The following is a 23,440-nucleotide window of genomic DNA, read 5'->3' as shown; positions in this document are numbered from 1 at the left end:
CGATCGGCCGGAGAATCCCTTTCTATGCCGAAATCAGGTGGGGCGCCGTTTTTACGATGCTCTCCCTCTCAAAAATAGCATACTCAAGGAGTATGCCACACGCCATTGGGACGGCCGCAGGACGTCACCTGAGGCCCTCCCCCGATGTTCCGCCCCTGATGGGTGGACTTCCCGACGGCGTCGGTCGTGTGTCCTCTCAACTTTTGCAAACCTGGCGTGGTAGCTGCCAACTTTATCCAGCACCCCAACAGTCGAGGGGGGGGGGGGGGAGCCTTTCCACTGGCAGGAGGGGCTTCGGCGGGGGCTGGGGGTGTTGGTGGGGGTGGCGAGGGGGTTTACGGGAGGCGCTTTTTGGCAGGCCTGGTCCGCGCGCGGCTGGCGCCATGTGGTACGTCGCCGCCGCCGCAGGCCACCGCTGTGCGCATGTGCGGCCACGGAACCGGCCAATCTGCGTCCGTATTGGCAGGTTACGTGGCACGGCTGCTCGTCCACCACCGGATGGAGCATCGGTGCCCGGGCGCCGCCAAATTATTGGTTGTAAGACCAGAAGCATCCTCTGGGCATAGCCGCAGAATCGGAGAATCCAGCCCAAGAAATTTACAAATCGATATAGATAAATTTGGTGAATGGGCCAAAATTTGGCAGATGGAGTTTAATGTGGATAAGTGTGAGGTTATCCATTTTGGTTGGAAAAATGGAACAGCAACTTATTATCTAAATGGAGAGAATCTTCAGAGTGCTTCAGTGAAGAGGGATCTCGTGCATGAATCACAGTTAAGGCCTATACTTCTTGTTCTATTTCTTTATTCCACTCGACCATTTTAACCCGATGTTTTTCCAATGTGCTGGTCCTATCTAAGATTGAATTGAGCTTTACAATGATGGGCTAATTGGGTGACCAAACTGATTATGTATGTATGACAAGGAGGTGACTTTCTATTATAGTTGCTTCGGTGGGTTTGAAGCATAAGGTGTGCTTCCAAATGATACAAACTTTACCCCCATGTATCATTGTTCTGACATTAATGACACATAATAATAATCTTTATTGTCACATGTAGGCTTACATTAACACTGCACTGAAGTTACTGTGAAAATCTCTAGTCGCCACATTCCGGCGCCTGCTCGGGTACACAGAGGGAGAATTCAGATGTCCAAATTATCTAACAGCCTGTCTTTTGGGACTTGTGGGAGGAAACCAGAGCACCCAGAGGAAACCCACGCAGAGACGGGGAGAATGTGCAGACTCCGCACAGACAGTCCCCATCTGGAAATACAGATACTCCACACCATTCTCCACTCGCGTCTGGATATTTATGTCACAAGTGGGTGATTCTGAATCCAGGGTGAAGCCACAGGCTGACTTATCTGGATTTCTAACATCGTAGCGACACAAGTAAGCTTTTCCTATCTCTGAACAACACTCAGTGTTCAGGTTGTCCCAAGTCTGATTCTGGTTTGGCAGGATTGAGGGAGGAGCTGGATATGATGAATGGGCTCCTTGATCAATTGTCCCTATGAATTCCCCCTTAAACCTCCCCTTAAACCTTCCCATTCATTTTCCAATCAGAGACAACGTACTATATTCCCTTGGCCGTGGTTCCACTTTCTCAACTAGGCCAACTTATGTTGTCTAACTCTTTTTGGGTCATCGTAATTAGTGAACCATCAATTCACTGATTATGATATAATTCTAAAAGAATGGAATCTGATTCTTCTCTACGTTACTGAGACAAGCCATGACTTGATCAAACATATAACCTCCATAGATACCTCTTCATTCACCTGAGGAAGGAGCAGCGCTCCGAAAGCTAGTGACATCGAAACAAACCTGTTGGACTTTAACCTGGTGTTGTAAGACTTCGTACTGTGCTCACCCCAGTCCAACGCCGGCATCTCCACTCCATAGATGGAGCAGACGATTGCCTTTCATATTTTATTTTCCACCTCACCCATTTCTTTAATGATCTCATTGATTGTTTCCTAAATCTTTTGGAATATCTTCACCTTGGGCGGGATTCTCCATCCCGCCAGCCCCATTTTCGGGCGTGGCACATGCCCACAGCAGCGAGGTGCTCCATTCTTGCAGCCGGCCAATGGGGTTTTGCATTGTGGCTACCCCAACGCCATCGGGAAACCCGTGGGTGTGGTGCTAGCGAAGTGGAGGATCCCACCACTGCAGAATCCCGCAGCTTGACTCTAACTGTTGGCTTTGTTTCGAATCACTAGCTTTCGGAGCACTGCTTCCTCAGGTGAGGATTTCACCTAAGGAAGGAGCAGCGCTCCGAAAGCTAGTGATTCAAAACAAACTTGTTGGACTTTAACCTGGTGTTGTAAGACTTCTTACTGTGCTCACCCCAGTCCAATGCCGTCATCTCCACTTCATGGCTTAATCAGCTCATCGTGGCTTGAGAGGGCAAGATACCTGTGGCACTATGTGGGTTTGCTCTTATTTCCATCAGACACATTGGTAACATGTCAACCCATTATGTGAGGTAATTCTCTTTTTTGTTATAAATATAGAGTATCCGATTATTTTTTTCCAGTTAAGGGGCAATTTAGCGTGGCCAATCCACCTACCCTGCACATCTTTGGGCTGTGGGGGTGAGACCCACGTAGACACAGGGAGAATGTGCAAACTCCACCTGGACAGTGACCTGGGCCAGGACTGAAGCCGGATCCTCAGCGCCGTAGGCAGCAGTGCTAACCACTGCACCACCGTGCCACCCATGTGAGATAATTCTCGCAAAACGTTTTCAGCATTGATTTGAGAATTTGGTTCCCACTCTTCCATTAACCTTGACGACTGTGGATGATGTGACACTTGTAGCTTTGGGGCAGCATTGTGGCACAGGGGCAGCATGGTGGCACAGTGGTTAGCACTGTTGCCTTACAGTGCCAGGGACCAGGCTTCAATTCCAGCCTCGGGTGACTGTATGTGTGGAGTCTGCACTTTCTCCCCGTGTCTGCGTGGGTTTCCTCCGGGTGCTCCGGTTTCCCCCCATAGTCCAAAGATGTGCAGGTTAGTTGGATTGCCCATACTAAATTGCCCTTTAGTGGGGTTACTGGGTTACAGGGATAGGGTCGGGGCATGGGCCTAGGTCGGGTACTCTTTCCAAGGGTCGGTGCAGACTAGCTGGGCCGAATGGCCTCCTTGTGCACTGCAGAGTTTCTAAGATTCTCTGATCAATTTTATTAAGGTGCTGTGTTCTGGAAAGAACTTTCCAGTGAAATATGAACCCAGGTCGCTGTCAACCTAAAGTGTCAATCCTCATCTGCAAATCACCTCACATAGTAGCAGCTTGGCTCCACTGAGGGCTGTTATTTTTACAGGAGAAGCCCTCTATCCATTTGGTGAACTTGTCCATTAAGGCTGGACAGCATCAGTAGCTTGAGAGTGCTATGGCAAGGGGCCCGATAAAATCTATCTGGGTAAGTGTCTGGGAACCATCTGGCAGGGGTGGCCTTTGTAACAGTGCCCAGTTAGCATGGTTGCTTTTGTTGTGCTTAAGGCAGGGAAGACACCTGCAAATCCTGGCCTCAAAATCTGCTTCACAGCCCTTGAACCAGGCAAAGGCAAAGAGCTTCTCCAGGGTGACCCTTACTGCATAATGCCCTCTGATGGGGTGAGTGTGTAACAATCCGAACAATTCATCTCCCATGATTGGGAGGACCGCAAGCAACCAAGGATCCAGGTGATGCGACCATCAATTCACACGAGATGGAGAGTTGAAGTGAACTGTGGCTTTAATCAGCTAGACCTGTGCCTGCTGGCGACTGCTCTGCACTGAGAGCTGCCCGCAGGGCAGCAGGTCTATATACCTCCCCTCAAGGGGGTGGGGCCAGGGGCGGAGCCCACAAGGGCACCAACATGATATAATGCGGTGCAATACAATACAATGGTCCATAGGTGGAGCCCACAAGGGCAACAACATAGTACAATGCAATACAGTGGTGAATGGTGTTATGGGAGATTAGTCCAATGCAATACACTGGTGAATGGTGTTATAGGAGAGGTGTTTTCAGAACCCCAAAATGTATCATGGAGTTCACCCAACTCCCACCTTTTAATGGATTGTTGCTTTTCAAGCACACGGCTTGTTCCCCAGGTATAGTATTACAATTATGGACACGTGGTTTTTAAAACAAAACAATGTTTATTCCATGAACTCAAATTAACCTTTTAAATAAACATTGGATCTCTTAACACCCCTTACTTCAAAGATAACCCCAAAAATAATACAATACTACCCAAACCTGCAAACTGGTCCTTTACAAATCCAAAAGACTTAACAAATCCTTCAAACAGAAGCACATTAGATTTATTTTCAATACTGAGACTTTTTTTACAATTCTGATTTCACCAAAGGATTAAGAGATCGTCCTTCATGCCAGAGATCACCAGCAATGCAGCTCACAGCCACACCCAAGCTTTCTACAAACTGGCTTTCTCCTTTCAAGCAGCTCACAGCAAAACAGCCAGGCACTTTTTTAGCTGCTCTCTCTCAAAACTGAAACTAAAACTTCAAAATGGCCGAGCTGAAGCCCAGCTCCACCCACACTCTGACATCACTGCATTTCTTAAAGGTACATTGCTTAAACATCCATTTCTTAAAGGTACTCTCACATGGCAATGGCTGTCATAATACATTCACCACACCAGGAAAACCATCATTCATGAGGTTGGGGTTGGCATACCGAAGTCGACCTGATAGATGTGCGGGGGCTGAGATTAAGGGGTCGCGGGCAACAGGGGCTGGCACTCCTGGTGCCAAATGATGACAGTTGGGGCTGGATCATATGTGACCTGCAAGGAAGCGCGCTCTCTTAACTAAGCTAATCACCGCAGGTGCTCCAGAGGGTGAACGCCTCCACCTCATGTGCGAGGTTGGAGCTGATACAGCTGATGGTGGTGTATAGAGCACACCTTAGAAGGACGAGAATGAGCCGGCTCTTTGAGGGGGTAGAAGATGTGTGTGAATGTTGCGGGAGGGGGGGGGGGGGGGGGGGGGGGGGGGGGGGGGCGGGGGGGGGGGGGTCGCAAACCACGTTCATATGTTTTGGTCCTGTCCAAAGCTGGAGGATTACTTGAAGGAGGTTTTTAGGGGAATCTCTAAAGTGGTGCACGTGAAACTGGACCCGGGCCCTCAGGAGGCCATATTCGGGGTGTCGGACCAGCCGGGGTTGGAAACTGGCGCGGAGGCAGATGTTGTAGCCTGCGCGTCATTGATGGCCTGAAGGCAGATCCTGTTAGGGTGGAGATCAACCTCTCCACTCTGTGCCCTGGCATGGCGGGGGGTCCTGCTGGAATTCTTAACGCTTGTAAAGGTTAAATTTGAACTGAGGGGAAGGTTGGAGGGGTTCTACAATTCATGGGCGTTATTCATTATTCACTTTCGAGAATTGGATCACATCGAACATTAGTGAGGTTGGGGCTGGGAGGGTTGGGGGGAGGGGGAGGGAGACTGTATGTTTTAATGGTGACTATGGGTGATTCCTGATTCTTTTTTGTCATTTGTTTATGTTAACATGCGGGCTAATGTTTGGGGTTTGGTGGGAGGATGGGATCGTTGTTATTAGTATGGGGATTGATATTACATTCGTTACTGATTATTGTTTATTGTTGGGTGTAAATTTGGGAGAAAATGTGAAAAAGGAGGAGAATAAAAATATTTTTAAAAACTAAACTGATCACCGCTATAGGTAATGGGTCAGGATCTAGGGATTTTATCCACATAGGAGCTTTCGGGCAGCTTGCTTTGCTGCCTGGTCTGCCGTGAAGTTGCCTTTGGCGACGAGTTCTATGCAGGATGGTATACATAAAGCAGTTATGTACATAATATTATGCATGCCCTCTGACCACCAGGTGGCAGTATTAATGTATTAACCCACCATAGGACACTGGTTAAGGGAGTTGGGTGTAGGTCATGCTGGGAGACAGATGTATTTTGCACTTGCGCCACAAGAGTTAATTAGTGTTGATAGTTCATTATTTTATTTATCTCAGTTATCTTAATCACATAGTTGTTAAATAATAATTTATTTGAATGAGTTGTTCTGTAGTTTATCATTTACTTCAGCCAGTCTACAGAACATGACACTAAGGGCTGCACGGTGGCGCAGTGGTTAACACTGCTGCCTCACGGTGCCGAGGTCCCAGGTTCGATCCCGGCTCTGGGTCACTGTCCATGTGGAGTTTGCACATTCTCCCCGTGTTTCCGTGGGTTTCGCCCCCACACCCCAAAGATATGATCTGCCTGATGCTGAATCTACATTAAGATACAGAAAGAAGTCTTAGAACACCAGGGTAAAGTCCAACAGGTTTGTTTTGAATCATTAGCTTTCGGAGCACAGCTCCTTCCTCAGGTGAATGAAGAGGTGGGTTCCACAGATAAATATATAGACAAAGTCAATGATGCAAGATGATACTTTGAATGTGAGTCTTTGCAGGTAATTAAGTCTTTACAGGTCCAGACGGTGCGACTGGAGAGAGGGATAATCATAGGTTAAAGAGGTGTAAATTGTCTCAAGCCAGGACAATTGCTAGGAATTCGCAAGCCCAGGCTAGATGGTGGGGGGTGAATGTAATGCGACGTGAATCCAAGGTCCCGGTTGAGGCCGTACTCATGTGTGCGGAACTTGGCTATCAGTTTCTGCTCGGCGATTCTGCGTTGTTGCGCGTCCTGAAGGCCGCCTTGGCGAATGCTTACCCAAAGATCAGAGGCTGAAGTGTTCCCCGACTGGAAGGGAACATTCAAGCCTGGCGATTGTCACGCAATGTCCTTTAATCCGTTGTCGCATCGTCTGCATGGTCTCGCCAATGTACCACGCCTCGGGCAATCCTTTCCTGCAGCGTATGAGGTAGACAACGTTGGCCAAGTCGCATCAGATTGTACCGCGTAGCTGGTGGGTGGTGTTCTCATGTGTCATGGTGGTACCCATGTCGATGATCTGGCACATCTTGCAGAGGTTGCTATGGCAGCGTTGTGTGGTGTCATGGTTGCTGTTCTCGTGAAGGCTGGGTAGTTTGCTAAAACAATGATCTGTTTGAGGTTGCGCAGTTGTTTGAAGGCAAGTAGTGGGGGTGTGGGGATGGCCTTGGCAAGATGTTCATCTTCATCGATGACGTGTTGAAGGCTGCGAAGAAGACGCCGCAATTTCTCGACCCGGGGAAGTATTGGACGACGAAGGGTATTCTGTCGGTTGTGTCCCGTGTTTGTCTTCTGAGGAGGTCGGTGCGGTTTTTTGCTATAGCGCGTTGGAACTGTCAATTAATGAGTCGAGCGCCACATCCCATTCTTACGAGGGCGTCTTTCAGCGTCTGTAGATGTCTGTTACGCTCCTCCTCGTCTGAACAGATCCTGTGTACACGGAGGGCTTGTCCATAGGGGATGGCTTCTTTAATGTGTTTAGGGTGGAAGCTGGAGAAGTGGAGCATCGTGAGGTTATCATGGGCTTGCGGTAAAGCAAAGTGCTGAGGTGACCGTCCTTGATGGAGATGAGTGTGTCGAAGAATGCAACCGATTCTGGAGAGTAGTCCATGGTGAGTCTGATGGTGGGATGGAACTTATTGATGTCATCGTGTAGTCGTTTCAGTGATTCTTCGCCGTGGGTGCAAAGGAAAAAAATTTCATCGATGTACGTGGTTTATATAATCAGGAATCTACCATCACCCCACACACAGTCACCAACAACATACACATTCCAAACCCCACCCCCCTAATGTTCAATGTCATCCAATTCTTGAAAGTGCATAATAAACAAAGCCCATGGGGGGGCAGCACAATGGCACAGTGGTTAGCACTGCTGCCTCACGGCGCCGAGGTCCCTGGTTTGATCCTGGCTCTGGGTCACTGTACGATTGGAATTTGTGCATTCTCCCCGTGTTTGCGTAGGTTTCGCCCCCACAACCCAAAGATGCGCAGGCCTCATGGATTGGCCATGCTAAATTGCTCCTTAATTGGAAAAAATTAATTGCGTACGCTAAATTTATTAAAAATAAATAAATAAATAAACAAAGCCCATGAATTGTAGAACCCTTCCATCCTTCCCCTCAACTCAAACTTCACTTACTCAAGTGTTAAGAACTCCAACAGATCCCCCTGCCACGCCAGGGCACAGGGTGGAGAAACTGACCTCTACCCCAACAGGACCCGCCTTCGGGCAATCACCGAGCCATAGACTAAAACATCTGCCTCTGCACCCGCTTCCAACCCTGGTCGATCCAATACCCCGGATATGGCTTCTAGTGGACCCGGTTCAAGTTTCATATGTACCACCTTCGAGACGACCATGAAGACTTCCCTCCAATACCCCGCCAGCTTTGGACAGGACCAAAACTTATGAATGTGATTTACCCCCTCCACCCCACCCCCCTCCCCGCCCCCCACAGCATTCACAAACATCCTTCACCCCCTCAAAGAGTCAGCTTATCCTCGTTTTTGTGAGGTACGCCCTCTCCATCACCTTCAGCTGTATCAGCCTCAACCTCGCGCACAAAATTGAAACATTCACCCTCTGGAGCACCTCACACCACAACCCCTCCTCCATGCCCTCCCCCAACTCTTCCTCCCACTTTGTCTTAATCCCCTTCAGCAATGCCTTCTCTTCTTCCAGAATCACGCCATAAATCTTCACTCCTCCTGTCGTCAGCACCTCCTCCAACAGTGTGGGGACCGGCGCCACCGGAAAGCTCTGTATCTCCTGCTTAACAAAATCTCAGACTTGTATATACCTGTACTACGGTGTTGCAGCACGGTAGCACAGTGGTTAGCACAGTTGCTTCACAGTTACAGGGTCCCAGGTTCGATTCCTGGCTTGGGTCACTGACTGTGCGGAGTCTGCACGTTCTCCTCGTGTCTGCGTGGGATTCCTCCGGGCGCTCTGATTTCCTCCCACAGTCCAAAGATGTGCAGGTTAGGTGAATTGGCCACGCGAAATTGCCCTTAGTGTCCAAAAAAAAAAGGTTAGGTGGGGTTACTGGGATAGGGTGAAGGTTTGGGGTGCTCTTTCCAAGGGTCGGTGCAGACTTGATGGGCTGAATGGCCTCCTTCTGCACTGTAAATTCTATGCCTATGTCTAAACATCTGCCCCTGCCCCAACGCATATTTCTTCCCCAGCTCCTCCAGTCCCGCAAACCAGCCCCCCAGAAACAAATCCTTTAATACCCTAACTCCCTTCTCCTCCCATCTCCGAAAACGCCCATCACACTTCCCTGGCTCAAATTTGTGATTCCAAATCAGAATTTCCCTTGACCCCGCTCCTGCCTAAAGTGCCGGCACAACTGCCTCCAGACTTTCAACATCTCTACTACTACCGGACTCCCTAAGTATCTCAGTATTTCCCCGGGGCCATCGGGAGCGGCGATGTTGCCAACGCCCTCAGTCTCCACCCCCTGCACAAACTCTCCTCCATTCTAACCCACTGGGAGTCCTCCCCTCTAACCCAACTCCTCACCTTCTACGCATTCGCTGCCCAGTAGTAATACAGTAAATTTGGAAGACCCAACCCCCCTGACTGCCGTCCTCTCTGCAACAGCACCTTCCTAATCCTGGCCACCTTTCCGCCCCTCCCCCAATATAAACGAGGTAATCATCTTTTCAACCTCCTTGAAAAATGCCTTTGGCAGGAAGATCAGCAAGCACTGAAAAATAAGCAAAAATCGCGGCAACACATTCATTTTAATTGCTTGTACCCGACCTGCCAGTGACAGGGGGAGACCATCCCACCTTGCCAGATCCTCTTTCACCCTCCCCACCCGACTAGTAATGTTATACCCCAATCCCGTGCCACCTGCACCCCCAGATATCAAAGGTGAGTCACCGTCCTATGGAATTGTAGCCACCCCACCCCTACCCCCCCCCCCCACCCCCACCCCGGCCAAGACAGCACAAAATATTCACTTTTATCTAAGTTTAGCCTATACCCCAAAAAAGACCCAAACACCTGAAGCAGCTCCAATATACCACCCATCGACACACTCAGTTCTGATACATACAACAGCAAGTTGTCCACATACAAAGAGACCCTGTGCTCTACCACACACCCGCCCCCCCACCCCTCCCACCCATGCACTGTGCCTCTCCACACTTCCAAACTCCTCAACGCGATGGCCAATGGCTCAATCGCAAGCGTGAACAACAGGGGGGACATAGGACATCCCTGCCTGGTCGCTCGGTGCAGAGCAAAATACCCCAAATTCATACTATTCGTATGGGCACTTGCCCTCGGTTCCCGATACAGCAGTCTTACCCAGTCTACAAACCATGGCCCAATCCCAAACTGCTCCAGAACTGCCATCAAATATCTCCACTCTCCTCGGTCGAACGCCTTTTCGGCGTGCAACGCCACTACCACCTCCGCCGGTGCCATAACCACACGTTCACTACCCTCCTAATGTTTGAAAAGAGCTGCCTCCCTTTCGCAAACCCCGTCTGATCTTTCCCTATTACCTTTGGGAGGCAGTTCTCCAACCTACCCGCCAATACCTTCGCCAACACCTTTGCATCCACATTCAAAAGTGATATGGGCCTACACAACCCACATTCTGTCAGATCGTTATCCTTCTTGAGCAACAGGGAGATTGATGCCTGCCCCAAAGTCTGTGGCAACACCCCCTTCCATATCGCCTCCTAAAACATCCCCACCATCAGCGGCGCCGACTTATCTTAAAGTTTCTTGTAGAACTCCACTGGAAACCTCCTAGCTATACAATCTCTCATAGAACTCCTCAAACACCCTATTAATCTGATCCGGAGCCACCACCAACTTCCCTGCCATATCCCCCACCTAGAGAATTTCCCTCACCGCTGCCTCCCTTCGAAGCTGGCCTGCCAACAAGCGCCCTGCCTTACCTCCATATTCGTAAACCGCTCCCCTTGCCCGCCTCAGTTGATGCACCACCTTCCTTGTGGACAACCGGTCAAAGCTCGCCTGCAATTCCTTCCTCTTTTCCAACAGTGCTGGATCCCTGCCTTCTGCATACCTCCTGTCTACTTCCAACATCTGATCTATTACCCTTTGTTGCTCCACCCTCTCCTACTTATCCACCTTTGCCTTAAACAAGATCAGCTCCCACCTCACCACCACCTTTAGAGCTTCCCAAACCATCGCCCGCAAAACCTCCCCCGTACAATTAAACCCCACGTACTCCTCAATTACTTTCCCAATCTTATCACAGAACCCTCGGCCCCCCAACAGCCCCACATCTAATCTCCACCCCGGCCTCTGCACTGTCCCCTTCTCCAACAGCATATCCACCCAATGTGGCGCATGATCCGAAATCACAATTGCCGAATATTCTGACCCCTTGCCCCCAGCCAATAGCGCCTTCACCACCACAAAGAAGCCAATCCTCGAATACACCTTGTGTACCGGCAAGAAAAACGAATACTCCCATTCCCTCGCACATAAGAACCCCCACGGGTCCACTCCTCCCATCTCCCTCATGATCTCTCAAATTGGTCTCCTGCAGCATCACTACATCGGCCTTTATGCTCTTCAAATATGTAAAAACCCTTGATCTCTTCACTGGTCCCCCTAACTCCCTCCCGTTCAATGTCACTATTCTGACTGGGGGATTCTCACCCCCGCCACCCCGCTCCTTCTATCCACCATCATCACGACCCTGAGCTCTGCCCCTCAGAGGCCTGACCAGTCCCATCCTTTTGTTACTGTCGAATTCCTCCCTCCTCCCTCCCAGAATCCCCCATCCACTTCCTCTTGCAACACCTCTCCCAGTATCAATCCCATCCACCCATGGCAGTAGAGCTCCAAGGCGTGGTTTGCTCCTCTTGCTCCATGGGACAGGGTGGGGACGGGTTACACCTGGGCAGGACTGGAACTGATATCCATGGGGAACTATTTGCTAGAGACATTGGGGAGGGTTTAAACTAATATGCCAGGGGGATGGGAACCTACGGAAGGAGTCAGAGAAAGAGGGAGCAAGGACAAAAGCAAAAGGTAGAAAAGTGAATAAGCAAAGTGATAGGTGGAGAAACCAAGGACAAAATTCAAACAGGGCAGCAGAGAAAAGTATTGGGAGCAAGATAAGCATTGTGAAAAAGACAAACTTAAAGGCTCTGTGCCTTAATGCGCGGTGCATTTGCAATAAAGTGGATGAACTAATCGCGCAGATAGATATAAATGGGTATGATATAATTGGGATGATGGAGACATGGCTGCAGGGTGAACAGGGATGGGAACTGAATGTCCCAGGGTACTCAGTATTTAGGAAGGACAGGCATAAAAGAAAAGGTGGTGGCGTGGCACTGCTGGTTAAAGAGGAAATTTACACAATAGTGAGAAAGGATATTACCTCTGACAATGTGGAATCTGTATGGGTAGAGTTGAGAAATACCAAGGGACAAAAAACATTAGAGGGTGTCATATATAGACCCCCAAACTGCAATGGTGAGGTTGGGAATGGCATTAAACAAGAAATTAGAAGGGCGGCATGTGGCGCAGTGGATAGCACTGGGACTGCGCGCTGAGGCCCGGGTTCGAATCCCGGCCCTGGGTCACTGTCCGTGTGGAGTTTGCACATTTTCCCCATGTCTGCGTGGGTTTCACCCCCACAACCCAAAGATAGAACATAGAACATAGAACATTACAGCGCAGTACAGGCCCTTCGGCCCTCGATGTTGCGCCGACCTGTGAAACCACTCTAAAGATTATCTACACTATTCCCTTATCGTCCATATGTCTATCCAATGACCATTTGAATGCCCCTAGTGTTGCGGAGTCCACTACTGTTGCAGGCAGGGCATTGCACACCCTTACTACTCTCTGAGTAAAGAACCTACCTCTGACATCTGTCTTATATCTATCTCCCCTCAATTTAAAGCTATGTCCCCTCGTGCTAGACATCACCATCCGAGGAAAAAGGCTCTCACTGTCCACCCTATCTAATCCTCTGATCATCTTGTATGCCTCAATTAATTCACCTCTTAACCTTCTTCTCTCTAACGAAAACAGCCTCAAGTCCCTCAGCCTTTCCTCATAAGATCTTCCCTCCATACCAGGCAACATTCTGGTAAATCTCCTCTGCACCCTTTCCAATGTTTCCACATCCTTCCTATAATGTGGCGACCAGAATTGCACGCAATACTCCAAATGCGGCCACACCAGAGTTTTGTACAGCTGCAACATGACCTCATGGCTCAGAAACTCAACCCCTCTACCAATAAAAGCTACCACACCGTACGCCTTCTTAACAACCCTCTCAACCTGGGTGGCAACTTTCAGGGATCTATGTACATGGACATCGAGATCTCTCTGCTCATCCACACTGCCAAGAATCTTACCATTAGCCCAGTACCCTGTCTTCCTGTTATTCCTTCCAAAATGAATCACCTCACACTTTTCTGCATTAAACTCCATTTGTCACCTCTCAGCCCAGCGCTGCAGCTTACCTCTGTCCCTCTGTAACTTGTAACATCCTTCCGCACTGTCCACAACTCCACCGACTTTATTGTCATCTGCAAATTTACTCACCCATCCTTCTATGCCCTCCTCCAGGTCATTTATAAAAATGACAAACAGCAGTGGCCCCAAAACAGATCCTTGTGGTACACCACTAGTAAATGGACTCCAGTCTGAACACTTCCCATCAACCACCACCCTTTGTCTTCTTCCAGCTAGCCAATTTCTGATCCAAACTGCTAAATCTCCCTGAATCCCATGCCTCCGTATTATCTGCAGTAGCCTACCATGGGGAACCTTATCAAACGCTTTACTGAAATCCATATACACCACATCAACTGCTTTACCCTCATCCACCTGTTTGGTCACCTTCTCAAAGAACACAATAAGGTTTGTGAGGCACGACCTACCCTTCACAAAACCGTGTTGACTATCTCTAATCAAATTATTCCTTCCCAGAGATTATACACCCTATCTCTTATAAACCTTTCCAAGATTTTGCCCACAACAGAAGTAAGGCTCACTGGTCTACAGTTACCGGGGTTGTCTCTACTCCCCTTCTTGAACAAGGGGACAACATTTGCAGTCTTCTGGCACTATTCCTGTAGACAAAGATGACTTAAAGATCAAAGCCAAAGGCTCAGCAATCTCATAGAATTTTATAGAATTTACAGTGCAGAAGGAGGCCATTCAGCCCATCGAGTCTGCACCACCTCTTGGAAAGAGCACCCTACCCAAGGCCAACACCTCCACCCTATCCCCATAACCCAGTAACCCCACCAAACACTAAGGGCAATTTTGGACACTAAGGACAATTTATCATGGCCAATCCACCTAACCTGCACATCTTTGGACTGTGGGAGGAAACCGGAGCACCCGGAGGAAACCCACGCACACACGGGGAGGAAGTGCAGACTCCGCACAGACAGTGACCCAAGCCAGAATCGAACCTGGGACCCTGGAGCTGTGACGCAATTGTGCTATCCACAATGCTACCGTGCTGCATCTCCTCCCTAGCTTCCCAGAGAATCCTAGGATAAATCCCATCCGGCCCAGGGGACTTATCTATTTTCACACTTTCCAGAATTGCTAACACCTCCTCCTTATGAACCTCAAGCCCTTCTAGTCTAGTAGCCTGAATCTCAGTATTCACCGCGACAACATTGTCTTTTTCCTGTGCGAATACTGACGAAAAATATTCATTTAGCACCTCTCCTATTTCCTCGGACTCGAAGTACAACTTCCCACTACTGTCCTTGACTGGCCCTACTCTTACCCTAGTCATTCTTTTATTCCTGACATATCTATAGAAAGCTTTAGGGTTCTCCTTGATCCGACCTGCCAAAGACTTCTGATGTCCCCTCCTGGCTCTTCTTAGCTCTCTCTTTAGGTCCTTCCTAGCTAACTTGTAACTCTCGAGCGCCCTAACTGAACCTTCATGTCTCATCTTTACAAAAGCCTCCATTTTCCTCTTGACAAGTGTTTCGACTGCCTTAGTAAACCACGGTTCCCTTGCTCGACCACTTCCTCCCTGCCTGACAGGTACATACTTATCAAGGACACGCAGTAGCTGTTCCTTGAACAAGCTCCACATTTCCATTGTGCCCATCCCCTGCAGTTTTCCTCTCCATCCGATGCATCCTAAGTCTTGCCTCATTAAATCATAATTGCCTTTCCCCCAGATATAACTCTTGCCCTGCGGTATATACCTATCCCTTTCCATGACTAAAGTAAACGTAATCGAATTGTGGTCACTATCACCAAAGTGCTCACCTACCTCCAAATCTAACACCTGTCCTGGTTCATTACCCAGTACCAAATCCAATATGGCCTCGCCTCTCGTTGGCCTATCTACAAACTGTGTCAAGAAACCCTCCTGCACACATTGGACAAAAACGGACCCATCTAAAGTACTCGAACTATAGCGTTTCCAGTCAATATTTGGAAAGTTAAAGTCCCCCATAACAAGTACCCTGTTGCTTTTGCTCCTATCCAGAATCATCTTTGCAATCCTTTCCTCTACATCTCTGGAACTTTTCGGAGGCCTATAGAAAACCCCTAACAGGGTGACCTCTCCTTTCCTGTTTCTAACCTCAGCCCATACTACCTCAGTGGACAAGGCCTCATCAAACGTCCTTTCTGCCACCGTAATACTGTCCTTGACTAACAATGCCACTCCTCCCCCTCTTTTACCACCTTCCCTGAGCTTACCGAAATATCTAAAACCCAGCATCTGCAACAACCATTCCTGTCCCTGCTCTATCCATGTCTCCGAAATGGCCACAACATCGAAGTTCCAGGTAGCAACCCATGCCACAAGTTCACCCACCTTATTCCGGATGCTCCTGGCATTGAAGAAGACACACTTTAAACCACCTTCCTGCCTGCCGGTACACTCCTGCAACTTTGAAACGTTACTCATGACCTCACTACTCTCAACCTCCTATATACTGGAGTTACAATTCAGGTTCCCAAGCCCCTCCTGAACTAGTTTAAATCCTCCCGAAGACCATTAGCAAATTCCCCCCCCCCCCCAGGATATTGGTACCCCTCTGGGCCAGGTGTAGACCATCCCGTTTGTAGAGGTCCCACCGACCCCAGAATGAGCCCCAATTATCCAGAAATCTGAAACCCTCCCTCCTGCACCATCCCTGTAGCCACGTGTTTAACTCCTCTCTCTCCCTATTCCTTGTCTCGCTATCACGTGGCACGGGTAACATCCCAGAGATAATAACTCTGTTTGTCCCAGATCTAAGTTTCCACCCTAGCTCCCTGAATTCCTGCCTTACATCCCTATTCCTTTTCCTACCTATGTCGTTGGTACCTATGTGGACCACGACTTGGGGCTGCTCCCCCTCCCCTTAAGGATCCCGAAAACACGATCCGAGACATCACGCACCCTGGCACCTGGGAGGCAACACACCAACCGCGAGTCTCTCTCGTTCCCACAGAATCTCCTATCTATCCCCCTAACTATGGAGTCTCCAATGACTAATGCTCTACTCCTCTCCCCCCTTCCCTTCTGAGCAACAGGGACAGACTCTGTGCCAGAGACCTGTACCCCATGGCTTACCCCTGGTAAGTCCCCCCCCCAACAGTATCCAAAGCGGTATACTTGTTACTAAGGGGAACGACCACAGGGGATCCCTGTACTGACTGCTTCCTCCCAGCCCCTCTCACCGTCACCCGTCTATCTTTATTCTTCGGAGTAACTACATCCCTGAAGCTTCTATCTATGACCACCTCTGCCTCCCGAATGATCCAAAGTTCATCCAGCTCCAGCTCCAGTTCCCTAACGCGGTTTCTGAGGAACTGGAGATGGGTGCACTTCCCACAAAGATGTGCAGGTAAGGTGGATTGGCCACGCTAAATTGCCCCGTAATTGGGGGAAAAAAAATAATTGGGTACTCTAAATGTAAAAAAAACCAAGAAAATAGAGATGCATGTCATAAAGGAATATCGGTGATCATGGGTGATTTTAATCTTCACATAGATTGGACAAATCAAATTAGCCATAATGCCATAGAGGAGGAATTCCTGGCGTGTACACGGGATGGTTTTCTTGACCAATGTGTGGAGGAACCAACCAGAGAGTCGGCCATCTTAGACTGGGTACTGTGTAATGAGAAGGGAATCATTGCCAATCAGGCTGCACGAGACCTCTTGGGGATGAGCGACCATAACATGATAGAATTTTTTATCAAGATGGAGAGTGAAGTAGTTGATTCGGAGACTAGGGTGCTGAATCTTAATAAAGGGAACTATGAGGATATGAGGTGAGGCCTTGATAGATTGGGGAGAGTTACTTAAAGGGATGACAGTGGATGGCAGCACGGTAGCATTGTGGATAGCACAATTGCTTCACAGCTCCAGGGTCCCAGGTTCGATTCCGGCTTGGGTCACTGTTTGTGCGGAGTCTGCACGTTCTCCCCGTGTGAGCGTGGATTTCCTCCGGGTGCTCCGGTTTCCTCCCACAGTCCAAAGATGTGCAGGTTAGGTGGATTGGCCATGATAAATTGCCCTTAGTGTCCAAAATTGCCCTTAGTGTTGGGTGGGGTTACTGGGTTATGGGGATAGGGTGGAGGTGTTGACCTTGGGTAGGGTGCTCTTTCCAAGAGCCGGTGGAGACTCGATGGGCCGAATGGCCTCCTTCTGCACTGTAAACTCTATGATAATCTATGATAGACAATGGCAAACATTCAAGGAACGCATGAAGGATCTACAGCAACTGTTCATTCCTATCTGGCACAAAAGCAAAGGGGGTAAGAGGGCCAATCCATGGCTTACAAAGGAAATTAGAAATAGTATCCAATACAAGGAAGAAGCATACAATTGGCCAAGAAAAATAATAGGTCTGAGGATTGGGAGCAGTTTAGAATTCAGCAAAGAAGGACAAAGGGATTGATTAAGAAGGGGAAAGTACAGTACGGAAGGAAGCTTGCAGGGAGCATAAAGACTGACACTAAGAGTTTCTACAGATATGTGAAGAGAAAGAGATTGGTAAAGAGAAATGTAGGCCCGCTACAGACAGAAACAGGGGAATGCATAATAAAGGACAAAGAAATGGCTGAGCAATTGAATACATACTGGTTCTGTTTTCACAAATGAGGACACAAATCAGATCCCAGAAATGAAAGGTTTAGTGAGAGGCAAGAACTAAGGGGGATCAACATTAGTAGAGAAATGGTGCTGGGAAAACTGATGGGATTGAAGGCGGATAAATCCCCAGGGCCTGAGAATCTGCATCCCGGAGTGCTTAAGGAGGTGGCTCTGGAAATAGTGGATGCATTGGTGGTCATCTTCTGGGATTCTGTAGACTCTGGAACTGTCCCTGCACATTGGAGGGTAGCTCACATCACTCCAATATTCAAAAAGGGAGGTAGAGAGAAAGCAGGGAATTATAGGCCAGGAAGCCTAACATCGGTACTGGGGGAAATGCTTGAATCCATTATCAAGGTCTTTATAGTGGAACATTTAGAAAGCAGTGGCAGGATCAGTCAGAGTCAGCATGGATTTATGAAGGGAAAATCATGCTTGACAAATCTGTTGGAATTCTTTGAAGAGGTAACCAGTACAGTCGGCAAGGGGGAACCAGTCGATGTGGTACATTTGGACTTTCAGAAGATGTTTGACAAAGTCCCGCATAAGAGATTATTGAGCAAAATTAAAGCGCATGGGATTGGGGGATATGTATTCAGATGGATAGAAAACTGGTTGGCAGGGAGGAAACAAAGAGGAGGGATTAATGGGTCCTTTTCAAATTGGCAGGCAGTAACCAGTGGGGTACCGCAGGGATCGGTGCTGGGACCCCAGCTATTCACAATATATATTGATGATTTGGATGAGGAACAAAATGTAACATCTCAAAGTTTGCAGATGATAATTAGGTGGGAGGGTGAATTGTGATGGGGATGCAGGGATCCTACAGCGAGATCTGGACAGGTTGGGTGAGTGGACAAACAAATGGCAGATGCAGAATAATTTGGATAAGTGTGAGGTTATTCGTTTTGGAAGCAAAAACAGGAAGGCAGATTACTACCTGAATGGTTTTAAAGTGGGAGAGGGGAGTGTGCAACGGGACCTGGGTGTCCTTGTGTACCATTCGCTGAACGTAAGCATGCAGGTGCAGCAGACGGTAAAGAAGGCTAATGGTATGTTGGCCTTCATTGCAACAGGTTTCGAGTATAGAAACATGGATGTGTTTCTGCAATTGTACAGGGCCTTGGTTAGGCCGCACTTGGAGTATTGTGTGCGGTTTTGGTCTCCTTCTCTGAGGAAGGATGTTCTTGCTCTCGAGGGAGTGCAGCGAAGGTTTACCAGACTGATTCCAGGATGGCGGGACTGTCAAAAGAGGAGAGATTGACTAGGTTGGAATTGTTCTCGCTGGAGTTCAGAGGAATGAGGGGGTGTAGAGATCTACCATTCGGATTTAGTGGCACTTGCGAACACTAAAACTCAGTAGAGATTTGAGTTAAAACTTCTCGGTTGCAAATAAGAATTGTTTATTGCCTCTATTTGATTACAATTGAGTGTCACTTAAATCTTATTCTCTAATAAGTCCGGCTAGCAAAAAGGACTTAAAGAGAAGCAACTTGTACACATTGTAACTTTCAAAATAATATAGAAATGGCTTCCTGCATGATTCAAAACAGCTTGCATTTACTTCAAGAGTTAGAGTGGAAAAGTGAAAGTATAGAGACAACGAATAGTTTAGATCAAAGTATAGATGATTCATGAATAAAGATGGCCGTACGGACCCACACGGTTATACAAAATCATATCAGTCTTTAGCCATCTATCTACACCTCTAAGTCATCCTAATTGGTTTGGGTTAGAATCAAATGAGTTTGATTTGACGGTTAGCTGTCAATCTTCAATGTGCAACATTAGTTTTAATTGTTTCATGTCTGAATACTTGTGCATGTTATGGAATGCGATTCTGTGCTGTTATCGCGACCAGCTTAAATTGGTCTTCTGCTGACTTAGCTGTTATCTGCATTGTGAAAAATGGTGCCTTCATATTACTATGGTGTTGCTATGTTGTTGCTATGGAGCCTGCCCTGTCCCTGGACACTGTCTTGAAAAATGTATTCATTAGTTCAGTTAAAGTGTTTGTTTTAATCTCTACTGCTTTTGCATGTATCGGGTTCTTTTGCTTTTCTGTTGTTTTTATGTTGTATTGTCTTGCTACAATAATGGAACTTAGTAAAGTGAATTATGCTGTGTTATGCTGTTTTGTAAGCTGTATGTTTTGAGATGACCTGAGGGCATATTTATGAGAGTGTTGAAATCCTTAATTTAAAATGGGTAAAACTGGGACTTAATATTTATCCTAAATAGCTATCTTTTACCTATCAGGTGTATTAGGAAATAGTTGACTTCTACAGTCCCGGCTTTTGATAAATCGAAAGAATAAGTGAGATATATCACAATAAGATAAAAGACACCATTAATGCAATAGGATAGGTAAAAGCTCAAAGATTAACTCATTCATATTGTCATTGCAGTTTTAAACAATAAAGTGGACAAGCATTGCATTACAAGCATTTCAGCAAAAATTATTATAATTCTTAAAGAATCACTATTATAAAATAACAATTAATAAATGAACCAAATTTGATTCTACAGATTCAGTATTAATAAATTATACAATATGTTAATAATACAGTCAAATAATTGATTGATCTGTAACATTTCAACAATAATTCCTTATTTCTTCTCCATCTAATGGTGGTACAGTTGGGTTAGTGTGAATTATTCTGACATTTTGTCCCCTGCGTTTAGCGAATAGTTCTTTGATACACTTGGTACATTGGTATGTTATGTAAATGATGAATCCAGATACACAGGAGAATACGATTATTCATACTGTGGACATTCCAGTGTGTCCCAACCACCCGCAAAGTTTATCCCAGAGAGAGATAACTGGGGGTGGATCAAGTTTCTTGATTTCTTTTTGGATATGTAATGCCAGATATTTAACTACTTTTGAGTAATCTGGAATGAAAGTGCAATACTCCGCACCAATTGCCACCTTTTTCGGCTAGCACATAGTCATGTGCCATTCGATTTTGTAATGCCACGGTTCGAATTGCTCGCATTTCGTCAGACATTTTACCTAGGGCAGTGGTGGTGTAATCTGCTACGTTTTGTATGATGATCGTTAGTTTACTCAATTCATTGCCCATCCTTATTTCCCAATAGAAAGGAATAATTCTAGCATAAATTGCATCTCGTAAGGTTATGGAACGTTTATTTCTTCGAGTTGCTGGTTCTGAAACATAAGGGAGATGAGGAAAATGACGGATAGCAGGTACTAAGTATCCTAAATAGCAAGATCCTGACCAGTATTTTGGGAGCCAGGAATATGCTCTATTATTACAAATAAAATAAGTCCCATTATAAGCAGAGTATAAGTAAATATCTTCTGAGATATTTATGATCTGAGAATGTTTTATTATTTGTGAGGTTGTGTATGCCTGTTATTGTTCAGGACCGTTTAATTCTTTGTAATAAATCTTGCATACATTTCTAGGCTGTGTTAACATCTAAATAATTAGTACAAACACTATTGCCCATTTTCATCCCTTTAGAGGATTACTAATGAGGCATATTGATCCTTTTTGTTTAATATTAGTTGGGAGGTTCATGTATTGAGGATTTCTGTTAGGGTTATATTTAAGTTGGTGCCATCCTGAAAAGGTGTTTAGTGGATAGCCTGCAGATTTCCATAAGTTAATAAGTTTCTGTAAATAAATCTTGCACCTTCCTTTTTCACATGAATATGCTCCAGAACGGACCACTACAGAGCGAGGGATGCTTTGATAGATGTACCATTCTGCTGTTTCTGAAGCATTAAAGGGAATAGTTAGAAAGGGAATACCCTCTCCTGAGTTAGAAGGGGTTGCAATGCATACCCAACAATTGGAAATGTTTAAATTTTTAGCATATATCTTAGATGTGTACAGGAATGTGTTCTTATTCAGTTCTGGTACAACATTTACAAAGCCAATCAAATAACTGAAAATGAATATTACAGTAAACATTTTACAAGACCTTAACCTTTATACGCGCGCTTCACGTGTGATGCATGAATCCAGCTTTTCTTTTAACTTTACAGCGGATTGGTGGTGAGAAGGATTACGAATGGTCCTTCCCAATTTGATCCTAAGGGTTCTTTCTGCAGATTTTTAACATTCACTTCTTCACCGGGCACCAGGTCGTGCCTGTCATGATATGCAAACATGCAACCAATGAACACTCAGAATAGGACACAACCAATGGGCAGTCAGGACACTCAGAGGTGGCATCACTACAAGGGGGCATGACATAAACACTATAAAAGGGATGAGGCACTCACACCCTGCCTCTTTCCACAGACAGACATCTAGAGAGATAGACAGGGTTGATCAGCAGCATCACACCCCAGGACGTGGCTTAAAGCAAGCTGGTACAGTTAGACTGAGTTACTACAGTTAGATTAGCAGAGAGTCGAACTCATTTGAGAACCGTGTTAATAGTTCAATAAACACGTTGAACTCATTTCAGAGTCTGGAGCATCCTTTAGTCAAGACTGCATCAAGTAGCAGCCTGTGTTATCCGAAGCAGCATAACACAACAGTGCCCACCTTCTGGAGGATCTCCCCACGCAGCTAACACCTGTTGAGAGGCAGAACTAACAGCATTTGTTAGATTTTGACAATAAGTCAGCAAAGCATCACTCATTAAATGACAGTCTGCTTTCCGCAAATCAATAGTTCCTGGCAGAGACATTGGTCTGCCTGTGATGATTTCAAATGGACTCAGGCCTGTTGTTCTGTTTGGTGTAGTTCTAATACTGCATAATACTATTGGCAAAGCTTGGACCCAATTCATGCCTAACTGGCTGTATTTAGACAATCTTTCTCTCAAAGTTCGATTCACACGTTCCACTTGGCCTGACGATTGTGGATGATAAGGACAGTGTAAATTCCAGTCAATGTTTAGTAGCCTCCAGACTTCCTTACAAACAGCACCTGTAAAGTCGGTTCCATTGTCTGAGTCAATGCTAGCTGGTACACCCCATCTGGGGATAAAGTCTTTGCATAGCACTTTGGCTGTATGGGCAGCTGTCCCTCTTCTAGCTGGAGCAGCTTCCACCCATCTGGAGAATTTATCCACCATTACAAGGACGTCATTGTATTGTTGACATTTAGGAAGAGTGATGTAATCTACCTGTATATCCTGGAATGGGCCTGCGGGAGCAGGAGCTCTTAATTGAGGCATTGATGTTATAGGACCCAAGTTATTCTTTTGACAGATTACACAACAGTTTGATACTAATTGTGCATGTTTTTTGAATCCTTTACCACATCAACTTCTATGGAAATGATCCATTATTTGTTGAGGTGATAGATGTCCCCATGAATGAATTTGTTGAGCTAAGAAGGACATTAGTGATTGTGGTGCGACTGGTTTATAAGTTTGAACTTCTTTCCAAATTTCGTCATCATATGGCTGAATACCTGATTCTAACCAT

The sequence above is a fragment of the Scyliorhinus torazame genome, chromosome 10 (assembly GCF_047496885.1).
Source record: "Scyliorhinus torazame isolate Kashiwa2021f chromosome 10, sScyTor2.1, whole genome shotgun sequence".
In the NCBI taxonomy this organism is placed as follows: Eukaryota; Metazoa; Chordata; class Chondrichthyes; order Carcharhiniformes; family Scyliorhinidae; genus Scyliorhinus; species Scyliorhinus torazame.
This window is presented reverse-complemented; position numbering follows the sequence as displayed.